Source organism: Periplaneta americana, chromosome 14 (genome assembly GCF_040183065.1).
Source record: "Periplaneta americana isolate PAMFEO1 chromosome 14, P.americana_PAMFEO1_priV1, whole genome shotgun sequence".
NCBI lineage: Eukaryota > Metazoa > Arthropoda > Insecta > Blattodea > Blattidae > Periplaneta > Periplaneta americana.
In genome coordinates this window covers 12924392-12948566 of record NC_091130.1, presented here as the reverse complement: position 1 = coordinate 12948566, position 24175 = coordinate 12924392, and the positions used below count along the sequence as shown (strand labels likewise).

Genomic DNA, 24175 nt, shown 5'->3' with positions numbered 1-24175 from the left:
ACTTTCTTTTTATTTTCCTGTTTGTGTTATTAATTTCAATATAGAGTGTTAGCTGGGAGGCCGGAGGGAAAAAGACCTTTAGGGAGACCGAGACGTAGGTGGGAGGATAATATTAAAATGGATTTTAGGGAGGTGGGATATGATGATAGAGAATGGATTAATCTTGCTCAGGATAGAGACCAATGGCGGACTTATGTGAGGGCGGCAATGAACCTCCGGGTTCCTTAAAAGCCAGTAAGTAAGTAAGTTATTAATTTTATGTGAGCACTATTCTATATAATTATGTTACTATAACATTTTCTTCTTTTAATATTTATAGTTTTAGTTGTATTAGAGTACACCTAAGCTAGAAAACAGAATTATAATGCTTTATAATTTAGAAATTTACTAAGTTGTGGCAGATAAATAAATAGATAGATAAATAAATAAATAAATAAATAAATAGGTAAGTGAGTAAATAAGCATGTAGTTAAGTAAGTAATTAAGTAAATAAATAAGTAGGTACGTACTTAAATAAGTAAACAAACAAAAACAAACAAGTAAATAAATAAATAAATAAACAAATAAATACATAAATAAATAAATAAATAATGTAGGTAAGTAAGTATGTAAGCTACATAAAAATAAGTAAAAAAGTACGGAAGTAAATAAATATATGAGTAAATAAGTAGGTAAGTAAGTAAGCTACATAAAAAATAAGTAAAAAAGTAGAGAAGTAAATAAATAAATATATGAGTAAATAAGTAGGTAAGTAAGTAAATAAATAAGTAGGTAGAAAAATAAATAAGTAAATAAAGAAATAAATGAATAAATAAATAAATAAATAATGTAGGTAAGTAAGTAAGCTACATAAAAAATAAGTAAAAAAGTAGCAAAGTAAATAAATAGATATATGAGTAAATAAGTAGGTAAGTAGGCCAAAGTAAATAAATAAGTAGGTAGAAAAATAAATAAATAAATAAATAAATAAATAAATAAATAATGTAGGTAAGTAAGCTACATAAAAAATAAGTAAAAAAGTAGCGAAGTAAATAAATAAATATATCAGTAAATAAGTAGGTAAGTAAGTAAATAAATAAGTAGGTAGAAAAATAAATAAATAAATAATGTAGGTAAATAATTAAGTACATAAAAGTAAGTGAATAAGTATGGAAATAAATGCATATAAGTAAATCAGTAGGTAAGTAAGAAAATAAATAAGTAGGTAGATAAGTAATTAAGTAAATAAATAAATAGCTAAATAAATAAGTAGGTACGTAAGGAAGTAAGTAAAGGAAGAAAGAAAAACAAGGAAACAAATGAATAAATAATAAATAAATAAATTAAATAAATAACTAAATAAATAAATCAATAAATCAATAAGTAGTGATGTAAGTAAATAAGTAAATAAATGAGTAAACAAGTAAGTAAATAAATAAATAATTAGGTAAGTAAATGAATAAATAAACTATATAAAGAAGTAAGTAACTAATGAAGTAAGTTAGTAAATAAGTAAACAAGTAAACAAATAAATAAACAAATGATCAAATAAATAAATAAGTAAATAAATGAGTGAATATATAAATACATAACGAAATAAATAAGTAAATAAACACATTTTCCTCAAAATTCAAAGCAAACGATTAGAAATCACTACATTTTAACAGAGAAATTAGCAAAAATGTGAGGTTTATATTAAATTACAAAGAACCTGTCTCTACAAAGTACTAAATGAAAACCTACCACCTCTCCCTTAGTTCTTTACATGATCCTTCCCCAGGGAGTCGCGACCCACATTTTGGGAATCACTACTCAAAAGGATTTCCTATGTCCCTACAAAAGATCACACGTCCTTCACAGGTCTAATCTATCGCTGCAGTCTTATAGAGATACGTGAATGGAGGAGCAGATATGAGGGAGACAATGATAGGGAGATGATCAGCACGTTGGCTGCAGAGGAAATATCTTGCCGAAGGCTGATTGATATAGGAGTATAAATAAGGTAACAGGATGTTGGCAGGCCACTGTCGCCTGAGGCGACAGATACAAGTCAGGGACAACACCGAGGTTCCGCGTGCAGTCTATCCTGAAGGGGAACTTCCTCACATATCCCTTTCTGATGGCACGGAATGAATGATTTAAGCATCACCTGCTTGAACGCATCCGATGGCTGCTTATACTGCCTCCTCATAAGATCTTTAGCTGAAATGGTAGGTGGCAGCACCAAATATACTATGTTAACCGTATAACTCCTTAAAAGGAAAAAGTTGTTCTATCTGTTTTGTGCCAGTATGACATGTTATAATAATAATAATAATAATAATAATAATAATAATAATAATAATAATAATAATAATAATAATTATTATTATTATTATTATTTATTTAACCTGGCAGAGTCAAGGCCATACGGCCTTCTCTAACACTCAACCAGGAGTAAATGTTAAAATCTTATGTTTTATTTAACGACGCTCGCAACTGCAGAGGTTATATCAGCGTCGCCGGATGTGCCGGAATTTTGTCCCTCAGGAGTTCTTTTACATGCCAGTAAATCTACTGACATGAGCCTGTCGCATTTAAGCACACTTAAATGCCATCGACCTGGCCCGGGATCGAACCCGCAACCTTGGGGATAGAAGGCCAGCGCTATACCAACTCGCCAACCAGGTCGACACCAGGAGTAAAACTGCATTACAAAAAACACTACAAATTTACAAAGCAGACTACAATTTTACACACAAAACTGAATAAGATAATAATAATAAAATGTAAACAACAAATAAGTAGAAATCAGACATAATATATAACATAAAGAACGAAAGGAAAAAGCATAATAAAATGTGAACAGCAGGTCAAAATAAATGAGACATACAAAGTATAAAAAATAAGACAATTATTGATAATAATAATAATAATAATAATAATAATAATAATAACAATAATAATAATGATAAAAATAAGAATAGTATTAATAATAATAATAAATAATAATAATAATAAAATAATAATAATATTAATAGTAGTAATAAAATAGTGCAGTACAAAGCATACAACGAATACAATACTTTTAAGTACACACAGTAAGGAAAATTATGATTTTATATATAGCTCAACTTATAGATAGACACATTATAGATATAGGGGAGAGTCGGGTAGTATCGGACATCGGGTAATATCGGACAGTGAGTTTCTTTCATCTACCACACGATCATAGTACATGGTTACGTTTCTGTGATGTCACATAGAGAAATGTAACCATGTCATTCAGGTACTACCATATGGTGGTAGGTGAAAGAAACGCACTGTCCGATATTACCCGATGTCCGATACTACCCGACTCTCCCCTACCATTATCGGAAAATATGAAAACAAAAATATAAAATAAGTTAAATATCACTTGAACATTTAAAAAAAATGTGAATACGTGGTAACATGCAATACAACACTTGCCATAACAGCAAGTTAGTTTGGCAACTCGTCATAAGATAATTTTCTAACTTGGATTTGAAAGATTTCAATGTTCGGCAGCCCTTGACTTCAGGCGGCAAAGAGTTCCAGTGACGTTTGAAATACGTATTAGGAATAATAACCAGAGGTAAGACGTTCGTACCAAAACTGTTAAGCTGTGTGAGCTTCCATTATATAGGGTGATTCATGAGGATTTACCGTCGTTCACGGAGCTTATTTCCGAGCAAAAAATGTCATGTAAACATTTGTTCTAATCTCAATATTTTCAGAATTACACTAATTTGAATTTATTTGTAAAGTACCATTATTATTGAGTTTTAAGGGTAAAAGAATATTACAGATAAAGAATGAAGTATTCAGAAGTATCATTTCTTTAATTAACTAATATTTTGAAGCTAGAAATGTGTTGTGAATTCCATTGTTGCCTCGTACAGAATTACCCCCCCCCCCGTTTTTTAACTACAAAATTACATTTTCTTACGCATTTATTACAACAATTGTTACAAATCAAGCCACTCTTGTAAATTCTTTAAGACTGTACATTAGGACGTATAATTAAACTGTAAAGAATCAAGTTCCTAAAGTCGTATGATTTGTAACAATTTTTGTGATGAGTCCGTATGATGAAATTTTTAGTTAAAAATTAGAAAACAAAACCTGTACGAAGCAATTAAGAACACAATTTTAGCTTCAGAAACTAGCCAATTGATTAAATGACACTTCTGAATAGTTCATTCTCTATTTGTAGCGTAATATTTTTTAACTTTATAACTAAATAAAAATGCTATTTTACTAACAACTTCAAATTAGTGTAACTCTGAAAATATTGACATTAGGACTAATGTTTATATGACATTTTTTGCTCAGAATGTCTTCGGAAATAAGCTCCGTAAGCGACGGTAAATCCTCGTGAATCACCCTGTATATCTATCGAATGAGCTGTAGTGACGTAGCTCTCAACATCAACAAACCAACAAAACAAACAAGCCGTCACGGAGCGCACACATCAGCTACACGAACAAAGCAAGGCTTGACTGGAGTCCGGGGAATGATAAACAACAACCAAATTAAATTGTAAATTAAAACATAAGAAGTGATTTAGCCAACTCACGCACAAAACTTCCATCGAAGTGTACGTCACGAATATTCTAAATTTCAAGTGCTCCAATATTAAATGTGTGTTTATCATCGAACAAACATTGCAAAGAATCTTCAAGATTTACTTATACTCAACATTACAGTGCAATTACTCTACATCAAGTAGGTAACGACTAGTTGCCCCATCGAACAGTCACGATAAACATTCATAAAATTCAAAGTGTTAAGTATTTTAGATAACGTCATAGAACAATGACCACATGTTTTTAAAATTGATCTTAATTGGTTGTTTTAACATATCGATAGTAAATGAGTGTTTTATGGTTTTGTATAACCACTGTAAATATGTATGGGTATAGTATGTATACACACACACACACACACACACACACACACACACACACACACACACACACACACACACACACACACACACACACACACACACACACACACACACACACACACACACACACACACACACACACACACACACACACACACACACACACACACACACACACACACACACACACACACACACACACACACACACACACACACACACACACACACACACACACACACACACACACACACACACACACACACACACACACACACACACACACACACACACACACACACACACACACACACACACACACACACACACACACACACACACACACACACACACACACACACACACACACACACACACACACACACACACACACACACACACACACACACACACACACACACACACACACACACACACACACACACACACACACACACACACACACACACACACACACACACACACACACACACACACACACACACACACACACACACACACACACACACACACACACACACACACACACACACACACACACACACACACACACACACACACACACACACACACACACACACACACACACACACACACACACACACACACACACACACACACACACACACACACACACACACACACACACACACACACACACACACACACACACACACACACACACACACACACACACACACACACACACACACACACACACACACACACACACACACACACACACACACACACACACACACACACACACACACACACACACACACACACACACACACACACACACACACACACACACACACACACACACACACACACACACACACACACACACACACACACACACACACACACACACACACACACACACACACACACACACACACACACACACACACACACACACACACACACACACACACACACACACACACACACACACACACACACACACACACACACACACACACACACACACACACACACACACACACACACACACACACACACACACACACACACACACACACACACACACACACACACACACACACACACACACACACACACACACACACACACACACACACACACACACACACACACACACACACACACACACACACACACACACACACACACACACACACACACACACACACACACACACACACACACACACACACACACACACACACACACACACACACACACACACACACACACACACACACACACACACACACACACACACACACACACACACACACACACACACACACACACACACACACACACACACACACACACACACACACACACACACACACACACACACACACACACACACACACACACACACACACACACACACACACACACACACACACACACACACACACACACACACACACACACACACACACACACACACACACACACACACACACACACACACACACACACACACACACACACACACACACACACACACACACACACACACACACACACACACACACACACACACACACACACACACACACACACACACACACACACACACACACACACACACACACACACACACACACACACACACACACACACACCCAAGATCACAATATATGTACCTATTGGCCAGGTTTAAATTTAAATTTAATATCATAAATACATCTGAAGATGGTACACTGAGATATCGAAAACGTTAATGTAAGAAATCAATAAATTATAATTGTAACACTGAAAAGCATAGACGGTCTAATTGAATTTAGTCTTGTCCCCCTTCTTAAAGATAGGTACGATTATGAACTCCTTCCATTGTTCTGGTATGGGAATGGGGCTGATTCTATAATAACAATAACAATGATAATAATAATAAACAAAATATATAATAATATATAAGTATCTAGCCTTGTTACAAATAATAATAATTTACATTTTCAGTTTATCTAAAATATGCATTTCTATGTTCAGAAAAATAATACGAGGCGCATCCAGATGATGATGATGATGATGATGATGATGATGATGATGATGATAATGATGAGAGCTATCAGGAAAAAGACGTCACTATTCTCGAATAAGCTGTGTCCTTCAAGGTTACGTCCAAGCAAGTGGAATAAGAGAATTTGTTCCAGTCTATTCGCTTGAGACTTTCGTGATCGCTAAATGTACGACCGCTTGAGCCACGCGGTATCGCGGTCCTCTGCCGCGACCCCCACATCAGAGCGAGCTAATCCACTTGAGTGGAGTCCTATTGGGCCGATATATCGGCCAGACTGTAAAACCAACTTGAATCCCATTATAGAAACTACTACTTCGTGCAAGAAATAATAAAATTCTTAGAGTGAAATAAAAACATTGATTCCCTTCCCTCTATCGCTCTGTTGAGCATCTGCCCTCCCTTCTTCTGGTCTTACAGCGTTGCCACATGTAATCCTTAATAGGCCACATGTCGGATACAGACTATCATGTTTTAATACAGCCCAACACAAAAAAGAAAATTTAGGGGTCTGTATTTTAAGAAGAAGACTATTTCCTGATCCCTCTTGTCTTAAATCGACGATTGTATGTCTTTACTTTGCTGAACATCTTTACGTAAAACTACGTGAAGGTGCGATCACATGTCGACAGGTGCATAGCTTCATTATACTGCATATTATCTTAACGTAGATCTACGTGTGGATGTAATTACCTGTTGACATTTGCAGTGTTGCTATGCTTCATAATTTTTACGTAGAAATACGTGTTGATGGTTTGAGAAGTGAAACAAGGATAATACAAAGAATATAAGGAGAATTCAAGGAGAAGGGGAACACAAGAATAACAAGAGAGGTACATGAGAATAAGGGTAACACAAGGAGAACGAGGGAAAGGCAAGGAGGAATTTTCTTCTGGTAGTCCGGTAAACCACCACCACCACACCACCACCACCATCACACCACCACCACCACCATCACACGGCCACCACCACCACCACCATCACACCGCCACCACCACCACCATCACACCGCCACCACCACCATCACACCGCCACCACCACCACCATCACACCGCCTCCACCACCACCATCACACCGCCACTACCACCACCACCATCACACCACCACCACCACCATCACACCGCCACCACCACAACCACCATCACACCGCCACCACCACAACCACCATCACACCGCCACCACCACCACCACCATCACACCGCCACCACCACAACCACCATCACACCGCCACCACCACAACCACCATCACACCGCCACCACCACAACCACCATCACACCGCCACCACCACCACCATCACACCGCCACCACCACCACCACCATGACACCGCCACCACCACCACCACCATCACACCGCCACCACCATCACCATCACACCGCCACCACCACCACCACCATCACACCGCCACCACCACCACCATCACACCGCCACCACCACCACCATCACACCGCCACCACCACAACCACCATCACACCGCCACCACCACCACCACCATCACACCGCCACCACCACCACCACCACCACCATCACACCGCCACCACCACCACCACCATCACACCGCCACCACCACCACCATCACACCGCCACCACCACCACCATCACACCGCCACCACCACCACCATCACACCGCCACCACTACCACCATCACACCGCCACCACCACCACCATCACACCGCCACCACCACCACCATCACACCGCCACCACCACCACCATCACACCGCCACCACCACAACCACCATCACACCGCCACCACCACAACCACCATCACACCGCCACCACCACCACCATCACACCGCCACCACCACAACCACCATCACACCGCCACCACCACAACTACCATCACACCGCCACCACCACCACCATCACACCGCCACCACCACCACCACCATCACACCGCCACCACCACCACCACCATCACACCGCCACCACCACCACCATCACACCGCCACCACCACCACCATCACACCGCCACCACCACCACCATCACACCGCCACCACCACCACCACCATCACACCGCCACCACCACCACCACCATCACACCGCCACCACCACCACCACCATCACACCGCCACCACCACCACCACCATCACACCGCCACCGCCACCACCACCACCATCACACCGCCACCACCACCACCACCATCACACCGCCATCACCACCACCACCATCACACCGCCACCACCACCACCACCATCACACCGCCACCATCACACCGCCACCACGACCACCATCACACCGCCACCACGACCACCATCACACCGCCACCACCACCACCACCATCACACCGCCACCACCACCATCACACCGCCACCACCAGCACCACCATCACACCGCCACCACCACCACCATCACACCGCCACCACCACAACCACCATCACACCGCCACCACCACCACCATCACACCGCCACCACCACAACCACCATCACACCGCCACCACCACAACCACCATCACACCGCCACCACCACCACCACCATAACACCGCCACCACCACCACCACCATCACACCGCCACCACCACCACCATCACACCGCCACCACCACCACCATCACACCGCCACCACCACCACCACTATCACACCGCCACCACCACCACCACCATCACACCGCCACCACCAGCACCACCATCACACCGCCACCACCACCACCACCATCACATCGCCACCGCCACCACCACCACCATCACACCGCCACCACCACCACCATCACACCGCCACCACCACCACCATCACACCGCCACCACCACCACCACCAACATACACCGCCACCACCACCACCACCATCACACCGCCACCACCACCACCACCACCACCACCATCACACCGCCACCACCACCATCACACCGCCACCACCACCACCATCACACCGCCACCACCACCACCACTATCACACCGCCACCACCACCACCACCATCACACCGCCACCACCAGCACCACCATCACACCGCCACCACCACCACCACCATCACACCGCCACCGCCACCACCACCACCATCACACCGCCACCACCACCATCACACCGCCACCACCACCACCACCATCACACCGCCACCACCACCACCATCACACCGCCATCACCACCACCACCATCACACCGCCACCACCAGCACCATCACACCGCCACCACCACAACCACCATCACACCGCCACCACCACAACCACCATCACACCGCCACCACCACCACCACCATCACACCGCCACCACCACAACCACTATCACACCGCCACCACCACAACCACCATCACACCGCCACCACCACCACCACCATCACACCGCCACCACCACCATCACACCGCCACCATCACACCGCCACCACCACCACCATCACACCGCCACCACCACCACCACCATCACACCGCCACCACCACCACCATCACACCGCCACCATCACACCGCCACCACCACTACCATCACACCGCCACCACCACCACCACTATCACACCGCCACCATCACAACCACCATCACACCGCCACCACCACCACCACCATCACACCGCCACCACCACCATCACACCGCCACCATCACACCGCCACCACCACCACCATCACACCGCCACCACCACCACCACTATCACACCGCCACCACCACAACCACCATCACACCGCCACCACCACCACCACCATCACACCGCCACCACCACCACCATCACACCGCCACCACCACCACCACCACCGCCACCACCACCACCATCACACCGCCACCACCACCACCACCACCGCCACCACCACCATCACACCACCACTATCACACCGCCACCACCACCATCACACCGCCACCACCACCACCACCATCACACCGCCACCACCACCACCACCATCACACCGCCACCACCACCACCACCACCACACCACCACCACCATCACATCGCCACCACCACCACCGCCACCACCACCACCACACCACCACCACCATCACACCGCCACCACCAGCACCACCATCACACCGCCACCACCACCACCATCACACCGCCACCGCCACCACCACCACCATCACACCGCCACCACCACCATCACACCGCCACCACCACCACCACCATCACACCGCCACCATCACACCACCACCGCCACCACCACTATCACACCACCACCAAAACAACCACCACCACAACACCACCACCACCACACCACCACTACAACCAAAAGAATCACCACCACAACACCACCACCACCAAAACAACCACCACCACCACACCACCACCACCACACCACCACTATCACACCGCCACCATCACACCGCCACCACCACCACCGCCACCACCACACCACCACCACCATCACACCGCCACCACCACCACCGCCACCACCACCACCACACCACCACCACCATCACACCGCCACCACCACCACCACCATCACACCGCCACCGCCACCACCACCACCACACCGCCACCACCACCACCACCATCACACCGCCACCACCACCACCATCACACCGCCACCATCACACCGCCACCGCCACCACCACTATCACACCACCACCAAAACAACCACCACCACAACACCACCACCACCACACCACCACTACAACCAAAAGAATCACCACCACAACACCACCACCACACCACCACCACCAAAACAACCACCACCACCACACCACCACCACCACACCACCACCAAAACATCCACCACCACCACCAAAACAACCATCGCACCACCACCACCACCAAAACAACCACCACCACTCCACCACCACACCACCAAAACCACCACCACCACCAAAACAATCACTACCACCACCATCACCATTCCTGTTAGTGTAATATAAAACCACCGTCTGTCGTGGTCTATGAATAGTCTGTGACGAACTAAGTCTTCTACGCTTTCCGTACAAGCGACGTCTATGAACCAGAGTCTGGGCGAATAACGGCAAGTAGAGGGTCTCCCTTTGAACAAAGAAAATCTCAAATGGAGAATATTATTACGAAGTGAAATGATTATTTTGGCGTTTTCTTGTCATCAAACCCATCATTCTTCTTGCTTTGTTACTTGTAATGAAGAGCTAATTTCTTTCCATTCATCCCCTAACGAAATCGTGATTTACTGTCTCGTAGACATTTATCACAGCAACTGTATTGCAAGGTTCCAGAACATTTAGTAACCCTGTTAAATAAATGTTTCAGCCTTTACATCAATTACAGCATTTCTGTGCAAAGTTTGGAAACTATGCGTTTTAATAACATTTACATCTCCCTCGCATCCCCTCAAGCACCCTTGTCTGTGTTTTCTCTTCGTAATTTTCTCATATTTAACTCAACAAGTCAATGTTGAAAGCTCATCATTAGAAGTCGAAACATTTGGCAACGCAATCATTCTTTTTCTCTGCCTTATTATATATTAACGAGAAAAGGGCATTCGTGAATACGAAAGTGAAACAAGTGACTTTTATTTCCTTTTCCCGTCAGGAAAAACCAAGTAAATGAGGTTTCAGAAATACCAAATCCTGCTCATAAAGAGCAAGTTACACGGAATGCTCGAGTGATAGACACAACGCCAGTTTTATCTGTATGTAAAATTAAAGAGGTTTTCTATCTATGTAATAATTAATGCTATTCCACAATGAAAATTAGTGTTGTACCATGGAAGTACATAACAGCGAGCAGCAATAGTGGAATTTTATTATGCTAACAATTCTTAAGGGTGCAACTTACAGCAGTAAATTTTTTGGAAATATTCAATTTTTTTCATCTATTACTGTATCTTGTACAATAATTAACATTGGTATGTGTAAAACACTGTCCTTCTGCTATATGAAAAAAAATTAAGATTTAAAAAAATTATTTATATATATATTTTTCAAAATTCAAAATGGTGATAGTTCACTGTGCAGTGATGAAGCGTTTCCCTCATAACTCATAAACTTTTACATGTTCTCTTTCTTTTATTTTATTGCTCAAACTCATGTTTACAATATCATGCTCTTTCAACTACATTCCTTAATAAATAATATATATTTTTATTTTATTGGGTTATTTTACGACGCTGTATCAACATCTAGGTTATTTAGCGTCTAAATGATATGAAGGTGATAATGCCGGTGAAATGAGTCCGGGGTCCAGCACCGAAAGTTACCCAGCATTTGCTCGTATTGGGTTGAGGGAAAACTCCGGAAAAAACCTCAAACAGGTAACTTGTCCCGACCGGGATTCGAACCCGGGCCACCTGGTTTCGCAGCCAGACGCGCTGACCGTTACTCCACAGGTGTGGACATAAATTATATATATATATATATATATATATATATATATATATATATATATATATAATTTTTATTCTGTGTTAGAAGAAAATACTTGACCATTTGACCATTTTTTTAAATGAATTTATTTTTATCAGACAATCTATCAAAGGTAGAGAAGTGATTTTACATCATATTGTAGATATGACATGCATAAATACACATACAAAAGAATGTTGGATAGTTTAAGAAAAAATCTGTAATTAACATAATTTTCAGTCTGGTTAATAATAACTCTTAACTTTAACAATTTTTCAACTTTTATGATTGGGAATTTTTCGGGGAATATTACCGATGACAAAGTTTCCAGAAATTTACCCATGACTAGACAAATAGTACATTATGCAACGAGCCTATAATGGTAGTATTTAAGACGCGAGTATGTTTATGAAACGAGCGCAAGCGAGTTTCATAATTTTCATACGAACGTCTTAATTACCATTATAGGCAAGTTTCATACGACTTTTTATGCTCGACCATATTTCTAACTTGAAATTATTCATAAGTATTCATATTATTCTTATCTGACTGGGGAGTGGAAGTGACCTTGTGCAATATCTCGTAAATTGTGAGATGTGCGCAGACGCGAAAGTATTGATTTTTTCCGAGGAAATAATGTCATTGACCTTGATATAATCTAGAGAGTAAAATGAACATTAATCTTGATATAACCTGGAAATTGAATTAGACATTGAAAAACGAGATGACAAATTGAATTTATTTGAATATTATTCACAATTAATGCTAATTATTATAGTAGTAACAGAACATAACCTTCTGCGACAGTATTGGACTTCCAGCCTCCGTGACGTTTCGCTAGTTGTGTTTCGATTGCATATTCGAGAATAATCGATACTTGCGCTTTCATATTGCTTTCTGATTGGTGGAACACCAGAACTTTAATGAATAGGTGTACTTTAATGAGGTCCATTAAAGGGCTGCTACCAGGTGTATAATTACTACATTTCGGCATGGTCGAGCATAAACATAGTTAAGACACACAAGTCTTTCACCTTCCGCGTGTCAGTCCGTTGAGGATGGAAGCCGGAAAGAGTTTCGAATTATTTCATAAATTGAGTACTCAGTTTTCAAACAAACTTCATCAAAGTTAATCACGGCGAAACCCTGAAGTTTCGTAACAGGCAAAAGTAGTACTAAATATATAATCGAAATTGAGTGAGTCATTTAAATGTGATGACTGCATGTTAACTGCCAGAGACTTGCCCTCACCGGGCCGGAATTGTCAGACTGCATTTCCATCAGATTCGCTTTATCTCCCCGGATGCTAGATTACACAAACACAGCGTCTCCTAACGAGCCGGCTACGAGAGGGGAACACGCAAAACTGGGTCAAGGTCGCCTCATTAATTCGCACACGGGTGCCATTAGTGGACATATTATGTGCCACGATTATCTCAACATGCTTGCGGCATCAGTTACCACCGCTGAATCAATGTTGCAGGGACTCAAGTCTGGTGCGTCCATTCTAGGAAAAGAAGTCTATAGAGTATGTACATTAAGGTTCATTCAATGTCTATTATTAACGACAATGATTCGTTAGCACAATCTACATCAGAGATGGGCATCGTGCCTCACTTGAGAATTTGTGCCTCAGAGCTTATCGCTTTGAGTGGCATCATCTTCACAGTCCCCGTTCCTCCCTCACGTAGCTCCTAGGTGTGGGCAGGTTCTATATCAGTTTCATAAGCAATATCAGTGGTGGCATAATGGCATTATCAAAGCAGTGTGTACGCGTTAGAAAACGATTATTTAATGAGAAATGGGAGGAAGAGTTTTTTATGTTTAGAAGGGGAAAACATACGATGTATGTTATGCTCGAAAATCCTATTAGGCATTAATAAATTTAATATACATTACTCCTTATGTCATAAAGAACATGCTGAATTAGAAGGTAAGACAAAATCAATGTTATTTTTCGTACTATTCCGAAGAAAATTTATGATCTTAACATTTGCATAGTATACTAAATACGACATTAAATCTTAAACACGCTCCATTAAAAGGTACGAGGAATTAAATGTTGTTTGTACGTATTATTTCCAAAATAAATTTATTAAAAAAAATAGAAAAATGCGTAGAAAACGAAATATGATTTTCTGAAATTATTTTAGATCGAGAACGTGCAAATCTATTAAGTAATCTTGATAAACGCCAGAATATTCAAGAAAATAAACGTGGACAACGTGATGGGATATTATTGGCTAGTTACGTAATTTCTCGCCTGTGATTTAAATCAATTCAGCGACGGAGAAACAGTAAAGAGGTTTATGATTAAAGCTACCAAATTAATTTTCCAAATGGAATAAAAGTTTTCGAGAGTCTCACGTTAACCAATCACTTTCCTAATAATTCGCCACTGACCCCCTTAGCGATTACGATAAGGTGACGCAGGTCACAGCAGTTTATATTTCCCATCCTACTCTGCAGTCTCCTCTCCTAGTAAACAAACTACAGGGACAACATTTTATTTTTACTTGCATTTTTATTGTACCTGCATTTCTGAATGTACTTCACTCCCACCCCTTCACTAATGTCCTTGCTCCCGTCAGACACACAAACTTACGGTCGCTGTTGCATTCGAAGTATTCAAGCAGTGAAGTAAACACTGCAGTGTATATTGTGTTTCATAAATATAATTGCGTTTTTCTATAGAAGAAAAAACCTATATTAATAATATCGTACTAAAAATTATATTCAAGAAACGATAAATTAAATTTCATAGAATATGCTTCAAAACGTTTTTAATAATATGCGTACTGAATTGAAGCCTGCATTGTAATGAACGGCAACCATTTTCAGCAACTTGTTTAAAAATTCAGATTAGCTTATTTTGAATTGAGGTGGCTAGAAGCAAAGGAATGCTAGTGACATTTGTAATAACATGAGTTAGGTGCATCCAGCGTAAGCTAAAGTATCTAAAATTTTAGTGGCAAAGGGATATTTTAATCGCATCACACATTAAAATTTAATTAAAAATTTCACCGATTTTACGAAAGCTTAAATATTTAAACCCCATTTTCTCAAAAGTAAATTAAGTGCACTTACAGCCCTTTACTTATGACCCCCTCAATTTAAATGCACTCTCTATATTGTATGTAAACACCAATAATTAATATGCTAAATAAAGTAGACATTACATAATGAACATAGCCGCCTGAAAAGTTGGGTTTTTGAAAAAAAAAAATGTTACTACTCTACTGTATTTTGATAAATTCCGTAAAAGTGATGATCAAACTGAAAATCGTAATATCGTATTTCCCTACAACATAAATGGATACATTACTTTTCTCTCCTTCCATACCTAGTAAAATGATTTGTTTACATATTTCACTAGTAACATCAAACTCCTGTAATGGAAGGGGGCAACAGTGTTTCCGAGTATAGCCAGGTTAATATTAAAAATGTTGGTAAAAATAAAGTGATGTCCCTGTATTTCAAATCGAGTAACCGAAAATTGTGCCCATGTATGCTCTACATGAACACGGATGGGCAACTCGTGCTCACAAAGTGCTAAGAAACCTTGAAAGAGAGAAAGTCAGACGGAACCAGCCGCAGCAGTTACAAGTTGTTTGTAGTTTCGCTGCAAAAGCAGTCCACTGCCACGGTGCGCTCTGGCGGCTCATGCAGGTGGTCGTGGTATCTACATACATGAACAAATTATTAGACTAAAACGTTTCCTTGGAAACATAATATAATTCGTCATATCAACTATCAATATAATTCACAAAGTCTCTATTGTTGTAAATATGATTGTTTACATCTTCTGGTATATTTTTACAATGGTTAAGTATATTTTTTTTGGCTATGTTGGTACTACTGGTGTTTTAATTATACTGGGTGTTCATTTCAAAGTGTGTCATGACGTCACTGTTGATGAGTCATCGATTTGAAGCGAGTTTCAGCTTTTATGTCAGAGAAGTTGCCTATTAATCAAGGCGTTCAATCTGAACTTGAGAACGTGTACGGTATAACTTGAACGTCGTAGCAACAGATGGCGGTCTGTACTGTCTGTGTGCTACCATAACCTCTTTCGAACTGTGTTTTGCTCGGCAAGTCGTACGCAGGGTATTTGTTATCATAGGTTGCGTACGGTAACATTCCACAACACAAATCAAATCCTCCGTGTCCATGTTGACCGTTGAAGTTAATATCAACAAATACGTAAGTAATCGTCTTAACCCTCTCCCCATATCTCGACAGTAAGAATAAAACTCACCTCAGTACATGTTTCGAAACAGTTCACATTCCTGCCACTACCGGCGTTACCGTACGTATCGGTAAGTACTCTTCAGAATGAACGCCGTACTTGCTAGGCAATTTCTCTGGCAGATAGGTACTACACCTCTGCGGAAGTGTAAGAAGATTGAATTCTCTAGGCTCATCGACTGGCCACATGACGGCATACAGCGAGCCATGACACACTTTTAACTGAACACCCAGTATACTGCAGACGATATTCTCCCATGGCCTGCAAGAAGACCGGACATGAACGAAATTGCAAATCTGTGATCTATACTGAAGAAGAAAGTCAACAAAAAGAGGCTTACAACAAAACATGGACTCATTTAAGCACTGTCTGATATCTAGCTAAATGATGCTGATATTCAAAGAAAGTGTCAAACTTTGGTTTCCAGCATCCCTGACAAAATCAGCGTGTTAATAAAGAATAAGGGAATGTTCACAAAATATTAATAACCTCCAGACTCAATTTTCTGTTCATTATTTCTGCGCAAAATACATTTTTGTTATTTATTTCTACCGATAAATACAGCTTCGATGCACATATAATTAATTTAGTCTAATAATTTGTCCACGTCTGTACTCCATGACGTGAATTTCAGAATGACGCATAGTAAAATAATTATAGTAATTTTAGACAGACTGTATCTAAACACACACGACAAAATTATATTATTTCCTAACTTTGTAAATTAGTTTAGTACTGGAAACACAAACTGATTACAACCTTTTCAAGATACAACAAATATAGCTGCAACACTTATTTTTTTTTATTACACTATTTGTTAATATTTCTTATTATATGTCTTATTTGAAACATAGAACGCCAGAATTTACAAGACTTTATACATTAAAGAGTATTCCTCTGTTCTCAGAAAGGTAATAGTCTGTATTCGCAAACAATCACAAATTCAAAGAAGTATTTATTTTATTTTACTGGGTTATTTTACGACGCTGTATCAACATCCAGGTTATTTAGCGTCTGAATGAAATGAAGGTGATAATGCCGGTGAAATGAGCCCGGGGTCCAGCACCGAAAGTTACCCAGCATTTGTTCGTATTGGATTGAGGGAAAACACCGGAAAAAACCTCAACCAGGTAACTTGCCCCGGGTCTACATCTGTGGAGTAACGGTCAGCGCGTGTGGCTGCGAAACCAGGTAGCCCGGGTTCGAATCCCGGTAGGGGCAAGTTACCTGGTTGAGGTTTTTTCCGGAGTTTTCCCCCAACCCAATACGAGCAAATGATGGGTAACTTTCGGTGCTGGACCCCGGACTCATTTCACCGGCATTATCACCTTCATTTCATTCAGACGCTAAATAACCTAGACGTTGATACAGAGTCGTGAAATAACCCAATAAAAAAACTTGCCCCGACCGGGATTCGAACGCGGGCCACCTGGTTTCGCGGCCAGACGCGCTGACCGTTACTCCACAGGTGTGGACTCATGCAAGTATATTTTACATGTCACGGCAGATGAAATAAACTTACTTCTGAGCTCTTTCTGTACATTGAGAGCTTTTACACTTCTTTCTTGTATTAAACTCTGCCTCAAGCACATACAGTATATATGGAGGCAAAGAATATATTTGGAAATTCTGACTTAGGCAGTATTACGAACAGTTCGATTCCTGATTTCGCTGAAATCTGAGTGGCGTGCTGTTCTGTAGATTTATCGATTAAAACCATAAACTTTCAGGATCTTCTATCGGCTGTAAGCCAAAAGAATTTCAGAAAAATCTCGATTCCTTGTCAATTGTCACTGTTTCTCCAAACTTACCAGTGAATTCTGCTGCAGATCTTCAATTAGGGGTCTTATATTTGATAAGAAGATTTTCTTATCACTCTTCAAGATAATTTATAGTCAAGGAAAGTGAAGTTGTCTATAGACTACATGATACTGCCACATTTCAAATTTATCCATAAATGCTCTTAGCTAGTCGATCATATGTAGTGCGATCTGTAACTCGCACACACATCGTGCTAACGATATTTGATATCAGTCTCATCTTTTTGATATCCCATTTTTACCTTTAGCTATTCTAAAGCAGATCTAGACAGTATTTCTTTACTAAAACCTTAACTGCGTTTATTTGTAACATAAAATGCCACGTGTAAGAAAGTGTAATAGAACATAATACAAGCTTCATTTCCCTTCTCAATAAAAAACTTTCTCTTTCGCCTCATCACTAAAGGGAAATGATCTGGGGATTATATTGTTTTTTTACTTAAAACAAGCCGCCACTTAATGCAGACGCGAGCAAACTTGTGTCTTGCAAGAACCACATACAGACACTACAGCTAGTACAGAGTTCGTTCTACCTGCACTGAGGTTGTGTTGGCAATTTGAGAGCACGAATTACCCATCCATGTATATGAATGATCTCTACGTCAAGTCATTTAAGTGTTTACACAGAGCAGACATAGAAAGAAAGATTATCGTCCGAGGCATGGGTTCGTGTCACGTTTGAACTAATTATATAGTTAAATTTTAACTTACACCATTATTGCAGGTAAAAGTAGGAAAAATGTCACATATATGTCAGACAAAGCAGTGACGTCATTAAGTGATAAGTAGAGCTAGGAAGTTGATACCGAAACTATTAAGTTGTGTGAGCTTGCATTATATCTCTATCGAATGAAGAGTAGTAATGCAGCTCAAAATAACATTGTTTCGAATACACATTCTGTAACTCAGTCTCCATTTAAGTTATCTTTGAAGAAATAAAAAATTAATTAATTAATTTAGAAGACAAATATTAAGTTTACAGTAAATTTAAGTAATGTGTTACGTAATACATATGTACAGCAATTTGATTGAAACTTACCTGATGACACGTTTTTGTTTACATTCTCCTCTCGTAAGTCTTACGAAGTGGATGTTTAGTAACATCCACTGCGGAGCAATGATCTCAAGGTGTGTTACAGTTTTGCCATACGTTACATTCCGTATCTTCAAAAATATTTGTCGTATCAGAAAACTTATTTGAGAAAACTTGTTCGCACTGACTTTATCTACAGGGACATCATTTTATTTTTACTTCAATTTCTATTCTACCTGAGTTTTTTAATGTACTTCACTCCCACCCCTTCTAGTAATAAACTTGTAACCGTCCTACACAAAGAACTAAGGCCGCGTATGCAGTCAAAGTCGCCTTACATTCATAGTGAACAATACTGACTTGGTGAGTATAGTACGATCAGGAAATATGTTCACGTTTTCCAGTGACTAAAGAGATTTCAATATTGAATCATATTTTCGCACAGTTACTGTCGTCCGTTTACCTACGTCGCATCCCGGTTTCGCCCACCCGCTTCTACTCGGCCCTCTGTAAAGGCTAGTGGCTGGGGTGTCTTAGCTCTTTTCTGTAAACATTAATTTCTGTTAGGAATTGGACGTCTACGTAATATTATACAAATGTTTAAAATAACTTAATAAAAGGGCCTCGTTAAGTAATTAACTGTCACGTTATTTCCTCCCTTTTCTACTACCCTGCGACATAACCACTTGGACGGACAGTAGATAGCATGTCTGAGTAATTTTATCTTTTCGGATCGGGCAGAAGTGAAGACTGAATTTACAGTATGTAAGGTACTCTTTTATAGAGGAGGTACAGAATTATTTCAACATGAGTTACTAGAACGAAGGGCGAAACTGGTAATTGGAATTAGGTGCAATAGTCTATAGTGCGATAAAATATGCACAAAAGAAGTGAAGCCTGTATCGAAATGAACGGCCACCATTTTAAAAAATGTTTTTAAATATCCATATAAAATTATTTTTCAATTTAATTTCATTCTCTATATTGTACGCTAATGTGCTGTAGACAATATAATATAAATTGCATAATGAATACGTCCGAATGGATAGCTCAGTTCGTGAGTAAAAACACTTAATGTTAATCCAGTGCTATATTTTGATTAAAAAAACCTAATGAAAATTATAAAACTCAAAATTGCGATATTTCCTAGTTTACGTAAATGGATGAACTACTTTTCTTCCCTCCTGTACCTAGCAAAGTGATTTGTTTGTATTTTACGCCAGTATCATCGAACTCCAGTCGTGGAAGGGGGTAGCAAACGGTGTTTCCGGTTCTCAATCGTTAATCCAAAGGTATAGCCAGGATAATATTAGAAATGTTAGTAAAAATAAAATGATGTCCCTGTATTACCTTCATGAATTAATGTAATGCATTTCCTTCCACCCTATATATAATTTCCTGTTTTCTTAATCGGTTGTGCACACACTCGAAGGAGCATGAATGTTATTTCAATTGCACCGATGCAATTTCAATCGCATTAACACTACCAAGACCCCAATGCATTCCCCTGTCAGTATGCTAACATGCACACACTAGCCAAGCCGATGGCTGGACACAGACAGCAATGCTGGGGGTACAGATATGTGCAGAACACAACCGCAGGATGTCAGGTCTATCAGTCTCCATTGAAATCCACCACTGGCAAACTGAAGGATTGTTTTAGGGATGAATTCAACTAAGCCCCTAACAGTGCACAGAAGGGGTATAGTGTCTGCTTCTAATCCATTACAGCACCCTAAACCGCGGGGTAATTAGCTGGCAAGACGCGTACAAATTCTCAATTAATTCTCATCTGGAGAATGTGGGGAAGCCCACCCCTCCGACCCACGTGTTATTAACAGCATCGAGTCACGGCTTCCTGAATCGTGAGCTGGATCTGCTAATTCATGCTATCAACCCACTAGAGATTGTGGGATTTCGACTAGACTACCTGCCTGGTCTCCTTTCACGAGTTGATTTGCGAAATTTGATTAATTACTTTTTCTTTTGCTGTTACTGTTGTATGGTATTACCCTGCGTCCCATAACTCGTCATTTCATACTTACTGGCTTTTAAGGAACTCGGAGGTTCATTGTCGCCCTCACATAAGCCCGCCATCGGTCCTAATCCTGAGCAAGATTAATCCATTCTCTATCATCATATCCCACCTCCCTCAAATCCATTTTAATATTATCTTCCCACCTACGTCTCGGCCTCCCCAAAGGTCTTTTTCCCTCAGGCCTCCCAACTAACACTCTATATACATTTCTGGATTCGCCCATACGTGCTACATGCCCTGCCCATCTCAACCGTCTGGATTTAATGTTCCTAATTATGTCAGGTGAAGAATACAATGCGTGCAGTTCTGTGTTATGTAACTTTCTCCATTCTTCTGTTACTTCATCCCTCTTAGCCCCAAATATTTTTCTGAGCACCTTATTCTCAAACAAACTTAACCTATGTTCCTCTCTCAGAGTGAGAGTCCAAGTTTCACAACCATAAAGAACAACCGGTAATATAACTGTTTTATAAATTCTACCTTTCAGTTTTTTGACACTAGACTGGATGATAAGAGCTTCTCAACCGAATAATAACAGGCATTTCCCATATTTATTCTGTGTTTAATTTCCTCCCGAGTATCGTTTATATTTGTTACTGTTGCTCCCAGATATTTGAACTTCTCCATCTCTTCAAAAGATAAATTTCCAATTTTTATATTTTCATTTCGTACAATATTTTCGTCACGAGACATAATCATATACTTTGTCTTTTCGGGATTTACTTCCAAACCTATGTCTTTACTTGCTTCCAGTAAAATTCCCGTGTTTTCCCTAATCGTTTGTGGATTTTCTCCTAACATATTCACATCATCCGCATAGACAAGCAGCTGATGTAACCCGTTCAATTCCAAACCCTCTCTGTTATCCTGGACTTTCCTAATGGCATACTCTAGAGCAAAGTTAAAAAGTAAAGGTGATAGTGCATCTCCTTGCTTTACCCCCAGTGAATTGGAAAAGCATCTGACAGAAACTGACACTCATCATGTCATATTACACAAAAATGTCGTATAATATATCATGTGATAACATACATTTGATATTTCGATATTTATTGAAACTAAATTATATAGACTATTACGTATATATGACGTCATTCCATTTTACACCAATGAAGTGTAATGAAATTTTGAATTCAACCGAACACAGTCATAAATCGCGATAATTTTTACAACTTGATTTATCACTATCAATTTATCGCATGTTCGTTCTTTGTTTAGTCAGTGTCGTTAACATTTTTATGTCAAATATTAATCAATCTGGATGAAATTTTTACTGCAGGTATTTATGATCTAGCTGCATGTTTCTATGCATTTATTTTGTGAGAAATGGTGCTAGTTTATTTTATTCATATTTTTTTCATGAATAATTATAGGAAAAATAACATTTTTAAATTTTCAGAAAAAGTTTCTAAGTAAATGAATGAGATATTTCATAAAATGAATGCATATAAATACTGGGTGTTCAGTTCAAAATGTGTCATGGCTCGCTGTATGCCGTCATGTGGCTAGCCGATGAGCCTAGAGAATTCAATCTTCCTACACTTCCGCAGAGGTGTATAACCTAAGAGGCATAGAAGATGCCTAGGAAGTACGGCGTTCATTCTGAAGAGTACGTGCCGATACGTACGGTAACGCCGGTAGTGGCAGGAATGTGAACTGTTTGGAAATACGTACTGTCGGGATATGGGGAGAGGGTTAAGACGATTACTTACGTATTTGTTGACATTAACTTCGACGGTCAACATGGACACGGAGCATTTGATTTGTGTTGTGGAATGTTACCGTACGCAACCGATGATAACAAATACCCTGCGTACGACTTGCCGGCGCAAAACACAGTTCGAAAGAGGTTATGGTAGCACACAGACCGTACAGACCGCCATCTGT

General features: G+C 40.5%; 1 protein-coding gene across 1 annotated transcript in view; it reads right to left on the bottom strand.

Annotated features, from left to right (window-relative positions):
• Positions 1-24175, bottom strand: part of Ccn — a 970566-nt gene that overhangs the window by 444131 nt on the left and 502260 nt on the right. The gene's annotated exons all lie outside the window — the stretch shown is intronic.